At 38.9% G+C, this 19662-nt stretch overlaps 1 protein-coding gene across 4 annotated transcripts in view; it reads right to left on the bottom strand.

The window, feature by feature from the left end:
* sphkap (SPHK1 interactor, AKAP domain containing) overlaps positions 1–19662 on the bottom strand; it is a 135949-nt gene that overhangs the window by 39361 nt on the left and 76926 nt on the right. The window lies entirely within an intron of this gene.

The following is a 19662-nucleotide window of genomic DNA, read 5'->3' as shown; positions in this document are numbered from 1 at the left end:
TTACGACTTTGTGGACTAATCAGCTACTATTTAAATTTCCCCTTTAGATACATCAGTTTGTTAGAGTTAGTAGTAGTAGTATTGTTTTGTGCTAGCTTTTAACTAGAGTTTGGTTGCTTTGACCTCCTTTATGGGCCCAAGGTTGAGATTTTTTTGTATAATTTAACCAAGTTTGTATTTGGGTGAAATAAAAAACCTTTTTTTGGACTGTAACCTGTGCCTGACCTTCTTTTATTGCTTGGACTATCACAAAAAAACTTAAATTACATAACTTCTACTGGAATCATATTTCATAGAGTTTATTGTAATATTTAAAATTAGTTAACTTAGTTGTCCTAGCTTGTCCAGTTGTGTTTGCTGTCAGGTGATCGAACCTGAAGTCAGAGTTGGGGCAGTTGTCTTGTTAGCATAGCTAGCAGGATCGAGGAATGTCGAAACTAGCAGATGTAGCGTTAACCAGTGACTGTAAAACCATATTTTAAATAGTTATTGGGATTAATATATCAGAACCAGCCAGCTTAGCATTGTCACTGAAATCAACCTGTTGTCATTTTATAGCATACCAGTAAAGGAGAGATTTGTAGCTAACTGTAGCAATACCTTTTTCCAGTTAACTGATGAACACTAGCTGTGTCCCAATTCTGAGGCCACATTTGAAGGCCGATTACATCACAGCCAGGCGACGAAGGCTGTCCCACTTCAAAGGCTGCTCCAAATGCAGCCGACAAATGCATCCTTCATTTCCCCAAATGTGAAGGATGGGTCAGGTGTATTTTACATGGAAGCAATACCTGCAGCAAACAGGGGTGAGTCTAAAGGGGGGCACGGGATGTGCTAGACCACATTAATTTCAAAAGCCAACAAGAATGTACATGGGCCATCAAACTATTAGCCACTAACCTGAGGGTTGTGAATTATTATTAATATTAACATTAATGTCTACGCCAAAAACCTGTCTCCTATTAAATCACAAAGCCTCCCATAAAGACAGATTAAAGATACATTTTTTATGCCTTATTTAGATTATATGTATATCTTATCTAATCTGATTTGACCTTTTACTGTACTTGAGATTATTGATATATTTTTGCATTTGAGAAAGTGTTTTCTTTAAAGGTAATTTCAGGTAATTTCAATATACACACAAAGGGTTTAGGTTTATTCTGACAGATGTGAAGTTAAACTTTAAAACATTGCGAAAATTAGAACCAGTTCATTCTTCATTCATTAATAAGACAAAAGTATTTCCTATCTGAATATTTAAACAATTGATGGAATAATCAATAGCTTACTCAGTTACTAAAATAATCAATAGCTGCAGCCCTAGTGTAAATTATTGGACCAATCCAGTATTGTGTGTGTATTTTGTTTTAACATAGTCTAGGCCTAAAAATGATACACAAACCTGATTCTCTGTACTGGAAATATTACATTGCCCCTGTAAAATTAAATGGAAATATCATTGAATTGTGAAAGGTTTGGTGATGAATGTTTGGAGAGGTTGTGTGGTTTTCTCTGTCATGCTGCATTTAATGTAGCTTATGGAAGGGAAAGTCGTGTTCACAAGTTCTGCATTTTATATTTGGGTTTGAAACCATTTTTTCATTCGTTATATGAAAGTAAATTTCACATGGCTTCATTAAATGTCCAAAAGTTATTGTACCAAAATCCCCAGCTGATTTTGAAGATGTGGGAACTTTTTCTAGATTGGATTGACTGTATATGGAATGACCCTGCACTAAAAAGCTGGTAATTTTCTTTCTTCTTTGTTTGTAATAGAAAGTCAAAGTATCTTGACAGCACTATTTGGTATTCACACATTTAACATTCAGCCTCAGCATGCAGGGTACTGATGGTTTTGAAGATTTCAGCATTGAATTTTTCCAGCAAGGATCGCTGGGGTTCAAAACTGGCTTGAAACAGTTTTAAACAGTCGCATAGCAACAGCGAGTCAGTTTTAGCGTTTTCCAGAGGAGCCAGCAGAAATATGACAAACAACACGTAACAGCACACAACACAAACTGTTGCACCTGAAGCTTCACAGATGTTGACTACCCAACACCAACAGGAAAGATGTCTTTGCGCTGTTAATGTTTTCCCTTTTTCTTTACACCACTTCCTCTTTCTCATTCCCCTTCTGACTCTCCACCCTTCATCATCTTCTCCATCATCCTCCACACCTCTTAATCCAAAGGCTTTTCAGGGGGGTGAACTAATCCATTGCACACTTTCTTAAAATAACAGACGGAAGAACAACTAAAGTGGAGATGAAAGTGCAGGCTGCTCTCATCTACAGAGGGCAGACATCTGACAAAGGCCCAAAGTAAAAACCAAATTAGATAAGAATCAGCTGGAGTACATGCCCTCTGTCAAAAGCCTGCCACAGCAGGGGTATTTTTAATTTAGTGACAGAAATATCTCACGTGAGAGGAGAAGATGCGATGATGAATCTGAGCAGTTGTGACGTTAAAAAGGTATTTTTAGAACATCAGGAGTGCGAAGAATTCAACCGTGAACTTGTGAGGGGGGTGCCTGTGGGTTCACGGTGAACGTTCAGTCAGTAAATACGTAAAAAAGCCTTATCAGAATAGAAATGAGCTTGGAAGTGGCATTGAATTCTACCCACAGTTCGTGCGTGGACTTTTTGTACCTCTGCTTTGAAGTCTGGATCACAGATTATTGCAGAACATGCAAGAAAAAAAAACAGCAGTCATGCTTTCTATGTCAAGCAAAATTGGGCAGGACTGGCCGCTAATCCTCAGTTAATAAACACTGAAACAGAACCTGTTAAAATCCAAATAACAGCACCTTCTTCAAATTAAATATCTGTACTTTTTTCAGTAAAACTAAATTAACTGCTCCATTTCATCTTAAAACTGAGCCGCTATATGCTCATACAATCAAATCAATAAATCCCTTTTTTCACTTTTATTATTATTCCACATGAACAGCGGGGTTTTGCTGATGGACAGTGATGTCAGGGATTGATGATGGTCAAAGTTAATGGCTGTAGCTGGCCAATTGAAGCAAATTTGATCCCACTTCCCCAGTGATGCATTAAGTTATCTTCATATTCAGATTCATAATAAGGGATATATAGTTTCATTTTGCACCTTCCACATAAAACCGACATATAACCATGTATGTGTGGAGCAACTACAGTGATGCATCATTACTATCATCAAATGGGAGAAAAAACAGGAAGACATTAATGACCGCTGAACTGACTGATGTGACCACCTTTGTGCGTCTCCTTGACATTTATCCCCACCGGTAAAGTATGTTGGTGAAAAATGTACCTTTGTGTAAGGAGGGACAGTGAAGTTAGTATATTTGTATGCCTTTATGATTTATGCTTCATGGGGAAATCTACACAGTAGTAACTACACTAATGCCAGCACAAGCATAAATACAGGCAACGACGTCGGCCACTTACATGAGTTTTGTCGTAGGGTCTACAAAGATTGTCCTCAGAAGTCTGAATCGGGAGTATATTAAAAAAATATAAGTGCTGTAAATGTCATGACTTAATAACGTTATTGCTGTTCACCTGATACCTGGTCACTTACGATCACTTACCATGTTGACTAAGGCTACATTCACACTGCAGGCGAAAGCGCATCAAATCCGACTTTTTTGACCCTATGCGACTCATATCCGATCGTGGTATGACAGTGTGAACAGCATAAATCTGATATTTTCAAATCCAACCTGGGTCACTTTCGTATGTGGTACTGAATCCGATACATATCTGATGTTTTAGAAAGCGACTGCTGTTCGAATGGTCATGTCGCATTAAATCTGTCTTTTAAGTCACTGACACAAGACAGACGCCAATTAACAGTGCCAGAGAAGACAAACGAGAAAGCATGGTGGCGGAAACTGGAGACGGAGCGAGTCAACCCAAAAGAAAAGAAATAGAAAAAACTTATAAAAGACTTGCATAAGATTTGGCTTACTTCATATAGTGAATCATATACGGCTTATATGATTTACTCATGAAAGTAGCCACTTTCTCATTACTTTCATATATTGTTTTAGGAAGTATCCAAAACATACAAGTTTCATTTATATAATCTTTCAAGGGATCTTATATCTGCTTTCACTCCTGTATGCTTTTCATACAAGTTTCACACAAGACAGATAAAAACTTTATTAGAAACTGAGGTTTTGGACTTTATTAAAGGGCAGGGATAGCTCAGTAGGTAGAGTGGTCGCCCCATGCTCAGAAAGTCGGGGGTTCGAATCCACTGAATGGCTACCCTGAGCTATCCCTAAGCAAGATACTGTTCCCTGCTACTTAGTGGCTGCCTGCTGCTTCGCTGAGTGAATGGGGCACATGCAGAGAGAGTGATTTCCCCATGGGGATGAATAAAGTATACATTATTATTAGCATATGGGGAGAAATTGATAGACTGCTGCAACAACACCTAGTAGTTGCTCTGCAGCTGCCATTTTTACTTCCATAAACAGAGCTTGTAAACAGAGCACGTAAACAGAGCGCGTTATGTGTGACGTCTTCTTTTGAGGGGCGTGAACCGTTCATACTAGAGCGAGTTTGCTGTCACATTTTATTTGTAGTGTGAACAACCTAGTGTGGATATTTCGCTTTCACCAAGCTGTGTTTTGTTGAGCCACACATCATACATTACACTGACTGGATGTTGCTACCATAATGGTAGGCTCCTCTGCTTCCTGGCGGCAATGTTATCAATCATCAGCAATGCCACAGGGGGCCTATAGGACGATTGGGCTACGGAGCAAATCGCCCAATCCTAATGAGCGGTCACCTTCACTGCCCTTATGTTTCTTTTAGCAGGATCTCATCCTTATTGTTTTTCTCTGGTCTGTTTTCCTGTCCATCTTTCTGTGAATGTCCGTCTGGGCATGGGTCCAACCTTTCTGCTAATCAACTCGCACACTTGACACTCATCTATCTATTTGGAGTGTTTAAATCCCACCTCAACTCATCAATCCCTCTATGTGCTACTAACACTACAGCTTCTAGTTTCCATGTATTAGCTTCTGCATCCCCACTACCTTCTACATTTCTAAGGTCCCACACTCCCAGGGCTCATATCCTACTGCAGATTCATGAGAGAAAAAAACTACTTTAATTTTCAGCATCTTTTGGATTTAAAGTTCATTCTTTTTTTCTTTTTTCCGACAGGGTTACTTGATACATATTCAGGTATTGTGGCTTTCTTTAGCTAAATAAAGAGGCACAGGGCAAAATCTGTTGACGAGTGAGCTTCCTTCCCTGCCCTGATCATCTACTCACTAAAGGAAAATCATTAGAGTGCTTTTTGAATGAAACAATCAAATTACAGCTGAAACAATGAATCAATTTGTCGAAAAAATTGACAGAAAATAACGGGCTAAGCAGTTGTTAGCTCCTCCTACCAGAGAATTGTCTGCTTTCCTGTTGGCTGAACAAAGCATCTGTAGACATCACCTTAAACAGGAGGGAGACAAACTATTTTTCAACATTTAATAGATCAAATGATACACTTTCATAAAATTCAACTGTTAGACTAATCAATAACGCTCATTTGGTTTCCTAGAACTGTTCTCCATTGATAAGATATTTATACTAACTTGTCTATGACCAAGCAGTATCGGCAGCAATACTGGAATAGAGAATTAAGTCTTTAAATAGCATGATGACGGTGATGGTGTGGGTGATGACAGTGGTATCCATGCAGGGCTTCAGTTCCCTGACAGGTCATGACCACAAAAGGAGAAAAGCTGCTCAGTTTTTCCCTTTCAGCAAATCAACATGAAGTTTTGACCCAGGGGTGATTTCTTTAGGTTCCCTCCTGCATCAAGGTTGTGCTTAGACCAGGAAACTGAACATGGGCTCTTTCTTGCTAAGTGGGCTAGGTCAGTCAGCCGTACAGCACTCCATCCCCATCACAGCCACTCACAGCTGCTGAATACATCTGGACGTGTCTTTGAGTAAGTTCTTCCTTTAAAACACAAACATGCTGGAAGACAGAACAAGAAACAGAATTCACTGACAATCAGTTCTTGGAAGCAATTGAAGATAATGACCTTGCTAATAGGAGTAATCGCAGTACCCACTCACTTCAGCTACTCCATATTTAATTACGTTCAACCTTTCCATCCATCTTTCTTTCCACCTGTGTTCTCATCACAAAATGAAATTATGATTATGGAACCTGATCATAATAATCGCATGAAAAGGTCAACGATGGGGAGGGTCGCTGCATCTGCTTTTCAGTGTCAACGGTGAGTGGTCATTTCAACGTACATGCAGTATCATTCAAAATACGTTAAACAAATAATGAAATACAATAAAAAATATTTTTAGTACACTTTTATGGACTGAAAATAAATGTTCAATTAGTGTCACATGGGCTGCACACTAAAACACTTTGACGGTGAAAATGTTATCGGTCATGTTAATGGCTTGACAAAGAAATTGAGAGGCTGTAATATTTTAGTGAACCATATTATGTATGCAGATGATGGTGTGGTCTCCAGCAGCTCCTTCACATGTATGTTCTACTTATGTGTAGCATGAGGTCAGATATGCCTGTAACAGCGCTGTAATATTTTGTAGAACCAAGAAGGACAAACATCAAAGCTTTTCAGAGTTGAAACTGTCAGATAATAATCTTACTGTCTGTAATAAGGTCAGTAGACAGAGATTACTCAGTGGAAGTAAAATGTTAAATGTATAAATTTTTTTGGAGGCCAAACACGTTTGAGAACGAGATCTTAATGGACGGAAATTTGCTTCATTTCTATGAACTATGAGCCTGGAAAAAATAAAGACTGATTGTTTGAAATGTTTATTATTTGCTGGTCAATTCCAACATTCAAGCCATTCACCAAGTTTCAAACTATTCTGCATTAAACTCATGGATGGTATTGTGCCTCAGGGCTCTTTGGATCACTGATAATAATAATAATTAGTTTCCCAGGTGAGCCCAATTAAAGCAAAACTACTTAAGAAGCTTGCCACAGGTTTCAAGCAATATGGAAAAGAAAGATTACTTCTTTGCTGCATAAAAGTGTCAAATAGTGCAATGGCTTGCTATGAAAACAGATATTTCACAAAAACTTAAGCGTGATCATCATACTGTGAAGAAATTTGTGGCTGATTCAGAGCACAGACAGGTTTGTGCAGATAAAGGCATAATGAGGTTTCTGCCAGACAAATTCATTGGATTAAGAGAGCAGCTGCTAAAATGCCATTAAAAAGCAGCAAACAGGTATTTGAAGCTGCTAGTGCCTCTGGAGTCCCACGAACCTCAAAGGGTAGGAACCTCAAAAGGCTTGCATTCGTGTATAAAGCTGCCATTCGGCCACCTCTAACCAATACTTACAAGAAGAAACAGTTGCAGTGGGCCCAGGAATACATGAAGATTAATTTTCAAACAGCCTTGTTTACTGGTGAGTGGATGGTCCCCATGTCCCAACAAGGCTGCGACGTCAGTAAGCAGGTGGTGGAGTCATGTTTTGGGCCAGAATCATGAGAGCTGGTAGACCCCAGTGGTGTCAAGTGAGTGCCACAGTCACGTCATCGATCTTAATTATAGAACTGAGACCACACATTTTGGGACTTTCATTATAAACTTAAAATTCAGTCAAGATATTGTATGCATGTATTTTAAAGCTCTTACTTACTACATTTTTTTTTATTATTATTAACCTTTATTTAACCAGGAAAAGTCCCATTGAGATTAAAAACCTCTTTTGCAAGGGAGTCCTGGCCAAGAGGCGACAACACGTTGAAATTACAAAGTTACATACATATTATAAATAACACTTACATTTTAAAAACATTTTTCTCTGGCTCTCTCAATCTGGACTTAAAAGCATTTAATGAAATAAGATCTGCTATCTTCCAGTCTTTTTGCATCATGTTCCATGTGAAAGGGGCAGCATAAGTAAAAGCCCTCTTTCCCAGTTCAGTTCTGGCAAATGGAACATTGAGCAATAAAAGATCGCTTGAACGCAGGCTGTAAGAAACAGTACTTCTCCGTGTGAGCAGATCGCAAATGTAGGTGGGCATTTGTCCAAGCAGGGCCTTATAAATAAAGATGCACCAGTGAGCAAACCTCCTGGAGGACAACGAAGGCCATCCCACTCGAGCGTACAGATCACAACAATGGGTCAAGGCCCTACAGTTTGTAATAAACCGTAAGGAGGCATGATAAACTGAGTCAATCTTATGAAGACACTGGGCGGAAGCATTCATGTACAGCAGATCACCATAATCTAAAACAGATAAAAATGTAGCATTTACAAGACGCTTTTTTGTCTCAAAAGAAAAGCAAAATTTGTTTCGAAACAAAAATCCCAATTTTAGTTTGAGTTTTTTCACAAGATTGTCTATGTGAGGTTTAAAGGTCAGAGAATCATCAATTAAAAAGCCAAGATATTTATACGTATGCACCACTTCTATGAGGTTTCCCTCAAGAGTGGACACCAAGGGGACAGTTTGAGGAAATCTCTTCATGTTTGAAAACAACATTAGCTTTGTCTTTTCAGCATTGAGAACCAATTTCAGCTCCAGAAGTGTGTGCTGAACCACGTCAAAAGCTTTCTGCAACGATTCTATTGCCTTTTCAAAGTTTGAGCCAAAGGAATAAATAACTGTGTCATCAGCATAAAAATGCATACTAGCATTGGACACATTTTGTCCCAAATCATTTATATACATGATGAACAGCAGAGGTCCTAAAATTGAACCCTGTGGCACCCCAGTGTGAATATTCAAAAGTTCTGAGCACAGATTTTCACATTTAATGCATTGAGTCCTGTCACTCAAATAATTAGTAAACCAGGAGACAACATGTCTAGACAGCCCCAAAGAAAGAAGCCTATGCTTTAAAATGGCGTGATCCACAGTGTCGAAAGCTTTTGACAGGTCGATAAAGAGAGAAGCACAGTGCTGTTTTTTATCAAGAGCAACAAGTATGTCATTTATCACTTTTGTGGCAGCCGTGACAGCACTATGCTGTTTTCTGAACCCAGATTGTAGTTTTGAAAGAACTTCATTAGAGTACAAGAACTCTTTTAATTGCTCACTGACGAGAGACTCAAGGACTTTTGCCAAAACACACAAGTTTGATATTGGCCTGTAATTAGTCAAAATGGCCGGGTCGCCTCCTTTTAATATTGGCGTAACAAAAGCAGACTTCCAAACAAGTGGAATTTCTTTATTTTGGATTGAAAGATTAAAAAGGATCGTAAGAGGTTGTGCAATGTAATCAGCTGCTATTTTCAGAAAATAGGGCTCTATTAAGTCTGGCCCTGGGGGTTTCCTGTGATCTAAGGCTTTAAGAGCTTTATGCACTTCCTGGACAGAAAAAGGAGAAAAATCAAAAAGCTCCCCAATATATGTTTGGGGTTCTGTGCAGGGAATCATGGGGGCTGCTCCAACAGAGTTAAATAAAAAACCAGTAGCTACAAAGTGCTTGTTAAAGCTGTTTAAGACCTCAGTTCTGTCATAAACTGGGACAGAATTTTTTAAAATGAATTTTGGAAGAGCCTGTGATATTTTATTTATAGATAAGGACTTAATTACTTTCCAAAATTTCTGAGGGTTATTGAGGTTTTCTGTAGTAACAGATAAATAATATTCTGACTTAGCCTTCTTGATAAGTGTCGTGCATTTGTTTCTTAATTTCCTGAAGTCTAACCAGTCAGTCAGGGAATCGTTTTTCCTAGCTTTTGCCCATGCCACGTTACGCTGATGGATGGACTCTGATAATTCCGATGAAAACCAAGGGTTCTCCCGTCCCTTGACCCTAAATTTTTTGGCAGGTGCATGCTTATTTAAAATCTTCATAAAAATTTCTTTAAAATAAGCCCAAGCCAGATGGATGTCTGGTATCAGACTCAAGTTTTCCCAATTTACCATAGACAAGTCATAATGAAACGCTTGCTCATTAAATATTTTAAAATTTCTTTTATAGATGATACGCGGTTTACATTTAGGGATTTTAGTGTTCCTACTGGTAGCAACTACACAATGATCACTTAAATCATTACAAAACACGCCTAGAGACAGAAACTTATGAGGGACATTTGTTAGAATTAGGTCAATCAAAGTAGATTTGTCTACATATAGAGGAATGTGGCAAAAGAATTGGAAGTCGATGTCGATGCTGAACAGTTTCAGGGAAAACCTGTGGAAATGGTGCACTAAAGGTTGTATGAGGAATTAATGAAGGGTGGGGAGACATGAAAGATGCCAGGGGAGGCTGTGTGCTGCACAGGGCTGCACTGTACTACAGTAAGTGCAGGTGGAGGTGACAGATTGTGGTTCCGGTCTACTGCTGGGAGGATGCCGGCAGGTTTGGGCTAGCTGCAGCTTTGTTTGAGCCAAGTCAGTGACAGGCCAGCTGGTGAATAATATAGTAAGTTGTATTTAATGCATAATAATCTAAATTGCATACATTAAGATTAAGATGATGGAAAATCAGCAGTTTTTAAATGTAGTCCAATCTACGTGTGACAAATCTCAAAGCAGCAAAAAATTAAAAACAAAATCATTGAAAATATAAGAGACAAATTGAACCAAAGACTCAATTTATATTTCCTCCTCCTCTCTCTCCCTATTTCCCCATCTGCTTCTCTGTCCACGATCTTGCTGCCACCTCCTACTCTGAATGTAAACCTCTCTCTGTCCATCACTTTGGTCTCTCTTGGCAGTTGATTAGTGTCTGTCCACCCTAATCTTCTTCACGGAGCAGAGAAGTGGCTTTTTAACATTTCTAACATTCACACGCAAGCAATCAGTTCACACCACTGGTAGGCATGTGGTGTGCAGTTTGAGCATAAAGTCAGTATTTAGAAAATCACTGTGCTGATTGTGATTACCATGTTGTAAAGCGGCGACCAATAATTTTCACCATCTAGTTTTTGTCAGCAAACTTTTTTTCTGACAAAAACAAGACGATAACTAACAAGTTTTTCTCGGATGCTCCGTGTTCCTCACGAAAAAGGGACAAAATGACAAAAAGCGTGAGAGGACACATTTGGCATTTCATGTTAAAGAAAATTAAGACGCTCTGTAAACTGTGTGGAGCAACTCTCGCTGGTAAAAACACTGAATCAACTTTAGATTTAGTCCAATAACTATGATAATCAGTTGCCTAAACTAAAACTAGTTAAAACTAAAACTAAAAGATCCTCTAATTCTTAATTAACAAAATGATGTTTTAATGAAAAGACTAAAACTATCACACCATAGTTTAGTGCCTTCCTGGTCACCAGGAAACCCCCCTGGTGGTGCCTCTCTGTGAATAAGCTAGCAGCTGTAACTATATTGTATAGTTACAGTACACTCTCTTGCCGAGTTTATAGGAAGTCTATGCATGTGGCAGTGAGCCATGATATAAGCTGTACTTTTTTCATGAACACTGACAGCTCAAGCATGTCACTGTTCAGTTTCTAAGTGTTCGCCTCAAAAACAAACAGTTGTTTGATGATGAATGAAACACCCAAATACAGTATGAGATATTGCATTGTAACAAGAGTACAAGAAAAGTAAAAAAGTGCTTTGGTTTGGGATTTTCCACCTAAATGTTCCAAACTAACTAAACAACTACAGCGTGAAAAACATTGATCTAAATCAACACCAGTGAAAAAAACAAAGAAATGTGATTTTTTAAAATGAATTTTTAATATGTCATTTAACAAGCGTGCAGCGGTCACAGAGGGATGCCGATCTGTTTAGTCAACGTTGCTGTTAGGCATGTGCGTCAGCAGCCACGAAGAAACCCTGCCAACACCAAAGCAGACCTCAGCTAACATTTACAATTACCACCGAGAACAAATGGACTACCAGATGCTTTGACTCAACAATTCAATTACTGTTTCTTACTGGTAACAGAGTCATTAAAGGTCAAGACAGTGCCATAATTATGGGAGAGTTTAGTAAAAGGAGCCAAAAAAAGATATCTTTCAAAGGTTAACTATGCTGTCTGTGTCATTTGTCATGTTTAATAAGGCCAGTAAAAGAAGGCAGGGTTTGTTTAATTAAGGGACTGTAAATCATCAGCTGCTAAACATGATAAAAATGTGGCACCGATGGAGATCATTACTGTCCAGTACTGGAGTGCTGGATCATTAGGACGTACTTAACAGAGGTTTAAAAAACCAAAACACCAAATTGTTGTTATGTGTAAAGTCAGGATACTGCATTGCGTAAATGAAGCTTCCCAAAAAATCTTGTCTAAAGATGTGCTAGGAGTCGATTGATGCCATACTTCCAGTGCCATACAGATACTAGCACTGAAAATGTACGTTTGATTGATGCTGATGCCTTCACCGTGGTTGTTAACGGTTCAGTTTCTCTACACTGAAAGATTTAATGCAGCTTCAAGTGGCACAAAACAAAAAGATTTGTCGTGTGTGAGAAAGGGGTCTGGATTCAGATATAATTATCAGATGCATTTATGTCTGAGGATTTAAAGGTCCGGTCTCAAATAATAAGAGGTAATGACTTGCACACATCTTCCACATGCTGATCCTCACATATTCTTAAGCATGTAACACAAGACGCACACACAGCCACAACTCTGACATTTGGTCAACCATGCATATGCTATGAAATTACCTCCCACAGATCAATATCTTGGACTGTCTGAAGTCCATTCAACTACCTGTGGACTGAGAAAAAAGGACACCACACGCCTCTGTGAGACATCAGTGGAATCAGTGATTTATAATTCATTGCCACCTATTAAATCTGTGATCAATTAAGGGCACAGTGAACGGAGCTGGCTGTAATGACTGCCGGTGCCTTTCATACAGAATAAGGTGCCCACAACTGGCCACGAGTTAATTATGACTGATCTGAAAAAGGCATTAGTTGTAAAGATTTCCGAAGCTTAATAATTGATGAAGAAACGCTGTGAATGGCACGGGGGTGTGCGTAAACAGTCAGATCAATGCTCGCTCCTCGACGGGCTAAGTTTAGACTCCCGTTACGCTCGGAGCCACGAGAGCGGTTTATCAATATCATTTATTAAAATCGGTGACAGGCTGGACTCCCGGCTGCAGAGAAAAGGGGGCTTTTTGGATGCTCACGAAGCGTGAAATCACCTGGTGAGTGTGGGGATAACACAGGCGAATAAACCCTGAGTGGGAATATTAATCTTAGGAAAGCATCTGTCCGTAGAGAGGAAGAGTGCGGGCAAGCTGCTGCTGACTCATTCTCTCTTTCTCACCCTCTCATCAATGCTTCATCAAACATCCAGCGTCTTTCCTTTGGTTGTTGGTTTTTTTTCCTCTTCATTTTTTCCCCATCTGATACGACCCAGCAATGTGCTTTCATGTTTCAGTAAACATTTGCTGGGTACACAATATTCTTTATCCACAGAAGTGGAACTTTGGTTTAAACCCTAGAGGTCTTTTTCTTTCCCCCATTATGAAAACATAGCCTTTGCTTTGTTTGGGAGTGATATTTTGGAAATGAAAGTAGTCATTAGTTAACATTACAAAAAAAGAGAGAGATGAACTCTTTCAGCCTCGCAACACTAAAAGACACGGAGGTCAAGATGTGTCAAGTGTTGTGGCTAAAAACTCTGCTTTAAGCAAGGGAGAAAATAACCAGGATTAAAACATGAGAAGCTTTATATCTTCTTAAAAAAACAAAGTTGGAGTGGAAATATATCTTAAATAAAACCCTGTTTTCAATCATGTTATAGCAGCTTTTTCCTATGTAGAGAAAGTTCATACAGGTCCATACACTAGAGATGTACTAATTCGAGAAGCCTGCCTTGGATGCGACGTCAGTTAAATCCAAGATCAGAGTGCTCTGTACGATTATGGGGATTAATGATGATGCTTTGACATTGTCAGGTGGCCAGAACTAAGCACCACATGATCAATAATTTATGAAGATAATAGACAGCAGCTGTAATATGTTTCCACTGAGCAGCTCACCCTAACAAGGACAAGCAGAGGTGAATGGACGCATGAATGGATCTCACCCTAACATCAACTGACAAGTTAATTCATTTGTCATATGTTTAGGCCATTTTCCATTTTAATCAAAATGTATTCACATTGCAATTGACCATAATCCATACAATAATTATGCATAATTTATTTATTAAAAGTAATTATAACAAATACAGTGTTTGTAAAGATGGTCAGTGTTACGGCTCTATCAGGGCCTGTTGTGATTTTGTCTTTCTAGCTTTGGGTGACAGGCGTCTGTGAAGCTGACTCTGCTCACCCGAGGCCAGAGAGAGAAGGGCTCCAGGGCCAGAGAGGCTCTGTGTTGGAGCTTGTGAGGAGGGTGTTGATCATTTAACTATTCGTGACTTGCTCTTCCTGTTTAAAAGAGCAGCGTCTAGCTTTTGTTGTGTTTCTTTCTTTTGATAGGAAAAGCAGCTAGACCACCTAGTTTAACTTAAAAAATACAGTGTAATTTCCAGGTTGCCTTACTGTCTTTTCCTTTTTCAACCTGGACACTTTTTTGTTACTGCACCACATCCCCTGGACGTCTTGTAACACCAAGCGCTAATGCTTGGACTATCTTTTTTTTTTATTGTTTAATAGTTTTAATAATTTATCCAGTTACCACAAGGGTCACACGGCCAAATGTACCTCCAAGGTTGGGACAAGCAGAAGGACTGGGACCACTGTGAAGCGAAAGGTTGTTCACATTAACCCTCATGTCACAACTTTCCTCCAGCGGCTTACTGAATTTGAGTGGAGAACTTCAAATTAGGTAACTGTTTTTGCCATTTTTAGTGAATTTCATGTATAATTTAAGTGACCAATGTGCTGTTACCCATGTCTCCACAGATGATCCATGGCCCATGCTTTCTGGACATTTACACAAGACGAGCAACAATGAAGACAAGCCCTCTTGCCATCTTGCAAGATGCTGTCTCTGTCCAATAGGTTTTTTGAGTGCAATAGTTTTGATTTTTTTTCCTTCTTTTACCCATTTGTTAAAAATTATTTCAGCTACTTACACTTTAATTGTCACATGTATTGGCTCACCCTACAAATCAATGAACTCAGTCCACAAAGCAAGATCAGGGTTCAGTGCAGGTCACTCAAGTTCCTTCACACCACACACGCTCATCCATGTCCTTGTGGACCCTGTTTTGTGCATTGATTTGGTGGTGAGCCAGTATTTTGGTGTGTATATAAAGTGTATATAAAGGCAGAAGTGTGGGGCTTGATATTATATTCATTACAATTCAGTTTTTTTGCATGGTGCCAACAAAATGAATGCCAAGGCACTTCACATTGTAGGTTTAAGACCCTACAAAATATAACTAAGAAAACCCAACACTTGAGCATATGTTGTCTGCCATGATATGGATATGACATAATATCGTTATTGTTTGTACAACCATCTGAGCAAATAATGGATTACATGGTTTAGTAAAAACAAGTGCTTCCTCAATGAAAATATGTTTTCAGTTCTTTTCAGTTTTTGATTTTGGAAATGTGTATTTCAGCAGGGAAAAATCTGAATTGAAATAAAGTGGTGTAAAGCACATGAATTATATTTTGTGTGTGTGTGTTTTTTTGGAACCCTCCAGTCTCTTACAGTATGTTACTGTTAACTGAAATTACGGTAAATTACGACCTGTTAAACAGTAAATGACCGCCTGTTGGGACACTGTATCCTCTAGCAGAGATGAATATTTTTGGTACTGATGATGCGTGATAACGGTAAGTTACTGGTTAATATATTGCAGTGTATTACCTTGCAGCGGGCTTACAGTGACATACCGTGAATAAACGGTAGTATACCAATTTCTTAATCACAGTATGATGTTACTTTGTTGACGTAATTTACGACACAACGACAGATACCGTAAAAAAGGCTACTGTGCGTTACCATAATTTGTCCAAGAGTATTATACCACACCAGCAAAAAACGGTATCATCCTGCAGAACGGTAAGCTACCGTAACACGGCGTCACGGTATGACGCTGGCAACAGTGACGCCAGTATGTTACCGTAAAGTGGCGATGAAAAGTCTAACAGTGTGCGTGTTTACTGAAAAAACACTAACTGACAGACTGATAACTTTCTATCTCAGCAGTGTGTGTGTGTGTTTGTGTGTTCAGCTGATAGAAAAGACTGTAAACACTGAATTAAAATCTCACTACACACAGTTGTTTAGACAGGGCAGCCCTCCTCCACCTCTCCTCTGCTCTCCTCGCTTCACTCATCTCCCCCATTGGAGGCGGCTGAGTGCTCTTAATCAGCAATCATTTGAAAGGTCATGAACAAGATGCCTGCAGGAGAGGCTGCTGGCTGCAAGCTGAATTTTGTCTCAGTCAAATGGTGCAAAGAGCTGGCTCTTCCTGATTTGTAGTTTAAATAAATTAGACTGAGATCCCCTGCACTGGACGTTTCAGTTTCTTCCCTGAGACTCTTCTCATAAGCGCTTTTTAAGCTTTTACAAAGAAACAACATTACATGAAACTAATTGTGGTTGTCTGCAAGTTTTTCAAATTAGTTGTGATTTTGGTATTTAACTCCTTGCAAGGAGTCTGTGGGTGTTGTGAAAGGTGCCCACAAATAAAATATATTTTTATTATTATAATAATTCTCTCATCACAGGTCTGACACTGTTAGGAAAAAAGATCCCCTGGTTTCAGTGTTCAGTTTTTCACGCTGTTTCACCATCACTATTAACAACAATACCATAGAGAACCATTATATTATAAAACTGATTTTGTTGCTCTGACAAGGTAAAATTTGAAAAAAAAGCTTTTTCTTACACATATTTCATCAGCTGTAATTGTAATCAGCTGCCCCAATACTCTGAATCTTTAAATTTTGTTGTTTTCTATACATTTTCTACATGATTACAGGTGTGTAAAATCAAGCACCCAGCCCTGCAGTCTTCATTCCTTGTGATAGAATGGATCGTTCTAAAGAGCTCACTAAATTCGAGTGTAGTACTGTAAAAGGCTGCTGCTGCTGCAAGTTTATCATATTTAATATTTTAAATATTTCTTTCCCCCTGCATATTCCACCATCGGCTGTAAGCAGTATTACTGCAAAGTGGACAAGTTTAGGAACCCCTGCATCTCAGCCATGAAGTGGAAGACTACATGAAGTCATAGAGCAGGGTCGCCGAGTGCTGAGGCGTTCAGACGTCCTCTGGCATTAACATCAGCACAAAAACGGTGCACCAGATGCTTCGGGGTATGGGTTTCTGTGGCCCAGCAGCTTGTGTAGGTGTAATGTGTAACTGGACTCGCAATTTTTTTCTACAGAGTTTCGTTTATAGGCCTTTAAAGAACGGTTAAGAAAAGGAAACGGTAAAAAAGGATACGTCTTTCTCCTTCAATCTGGCAAAAACATTTTTAAAAATGTAAGTGGAAACAACACAACAACTGTTTTGGTTTTTTTTTACCACTACTTGGAGAAATTACTTCCTGAGGCCTCCACTAGCTAATTGGGATTCATGAGAAGAGTCACTGACAAATGCAAACAAAAACATATAAGAAAGTAATTTAAAATCAAAACTAGACTAGTCGTTAATCCATGTTTTCAGCGTTTCTGCTGAGTTGAACTGTAGCTTGATCTTTAAGTAAGTTTCATAAGAGTGGTAGGAATGATTTCAGATAGCACTGAAATTAGTTCTTTCTCACTCTAAAAACCTGGAACATTCTCAGTCTTTGCTGACATGGCACTTTCACAAAGATTTCGTCCCGTCAAAGGGCCCTTCTGATTGTTTGTATCGTGTTGTGAGATCCAGTCTGTGTACAGGGAGTCACTGGGACAGATGGCAGAAGCCAGATTTACTCAAGCATCCTACAACCGTTATGCTGTCTCCAGGACAGATAAAACAGTGTCCATCTGATCACTACAACCACAGAACATCTGCTCAAAGATCCTGGTCTGTGTTTTTGTCTACAACGTACTTTATATACATGTTTATGCGCTGTGGCTGTGTCTGCTTTTCAGTATTTGTGTCATACGAGCAGCTATAAGCATATTATTGCATATGTTCCTCTCTATACGCAGTGAGCTCACTGCCTTATTATTTACCCTTAGGGGCTAAATAAAAATTTTACATAGGCTCGTCATATATGTGTGTGTGTGTGTGTGTATATATATATATATATATATATATATATATATATATATATATATATATATGTGCGTATCAGCCACAATTGTGCAACAAACAAATCTGTGTGCCCTTAATGACCTTCAATCTCACTTCTTATTATTCCTGCTCCTCCATGTGGCAAGCCAGGCCTAGCCTGCAGCTCAGCAGACACTCCTTTATATGCTGCATTGGAATGGGTTTGTCTACTATACCCGACAGTATACAAATACCACTGATCACGATTCATGACTTTCACTCTCTCCACGGTAAACACAGTATAATGGACCAGAATGCGTGGCTGTTTCTTAGGTTTATTATATTGTAGCGCTCTTATACTTACTGCACTTAACTCGGTATTTTGTCATGATCATGACTTTTTTTTCTAAAAACAAGAAAATTTACAAGCAGTTAGTATAAACCTTTATGCTCCCTTTTGCATAATTAATTTCAATATTGATATCAGGGATGTAAAACTGATCCTACATTGTGGGCCAAATACAGGCCTTTGATCTCCAGGTGGCCACATCAGTTCCAGTCAGTTTCATTTGTAATCTATCAAATCACAACAACCTTCACCTCAAGGGGTAACCAGTCAAAGTCCCCTTTATGTCAGTGTAAAGAAGTTTAACCACACATTTGAACCCTGAGATATCGTAATGTAAGAAAAAGAAGTGCAATTTCAATCACACGTCGAAGTTTTTCTACACGATAAAAAAAGTACTGCTTTATTAAAATTCTAAACGTTCATAAAACTTTAAAACATTCCCTTTTTTAAAGGCATATAGTTAGGCCTGGATTAGGTGACCTGAATCCTCCCTTAGTTTTGCTGCAATGGGCCTAGACTGCTGCGGGGCTTCCCATGATGCAATGAGTGTTTCTTCTTCACTCACTATGTGTTTAAACACCACTCTGCATTTAATCATACTTGTTATTAATCTCTGTCTCTCTTCCACAGCATGTCTTTTGTCCTGACTTCCTGCCCTCACCCCCAACCAGTCACAGCAGAACCGTCCTCCCTGAGCCTGGTTCTCCCAGAGGTTTCTTCCTGTTAAAGTCCTTGTTTATAGGGGGTCATCTGATTGTTGGAGTTTTCTTTGTATTATTGTAGGATGTTTACCGTACAATATAAAGTACCTTGAGGCAACTCTTGTTGTGATTTGGTGCTACATAACTGGGCATGAACTGGAAGGGAAAAAAAGTATAAAGTGCAGAAAAGGTTATTGTAGCTCGTTGCCCAGACTGTCTTGTAATTATAAAACAAAGTTTATTTTTCTTACTGAAAAACTTTCTCTGCTTTATATTTCTAAGGTAGGTAGAGTAAAAACAGGAACTTTTCTGTCATTTGGTTTTCTATTAGTAATGAATAGTACTTTGATGTAGTATGAATGTAGCAAATGCTATAACACTTAAGACAACATCATTAAAAAGCCAAAATCTATGCCATTCTTCACCCAAGCCATGCAGTCGGGCAGGATTGGACTCTTTACCCAGCTGATTCCGGCTACAAGGCCTTATCTTTGACACTCCTGATCTACATACATTCTTGAAAAGAATCAGCCTGTGATAGTAGT

Source organism: Aulonocara sp. 'chitande type north' Nkhata Bay, linkage group LG14, assembly GCF_057382095.1.
Source record: "Aulonocara sp. 'chitande type north' Nkhata Bay isolate Kocher_YH1m ecotype deep benthic linkage group LG14, A_spYH_male_GT1.1, whole genome shotgun sequence".
Lineage (NCBI taxonomy): Eukaryota > Metazoa > Chordata > Actinopteri > Cichliformes > Cichlidae > Aulonocara > Aulonocara sp. 'chitande type north' Nkhata Bay.
Note: the sequence above shows the minus strand (reverse complement) of the source record. Positions and strands in the feature narration are given on the sequence as shown.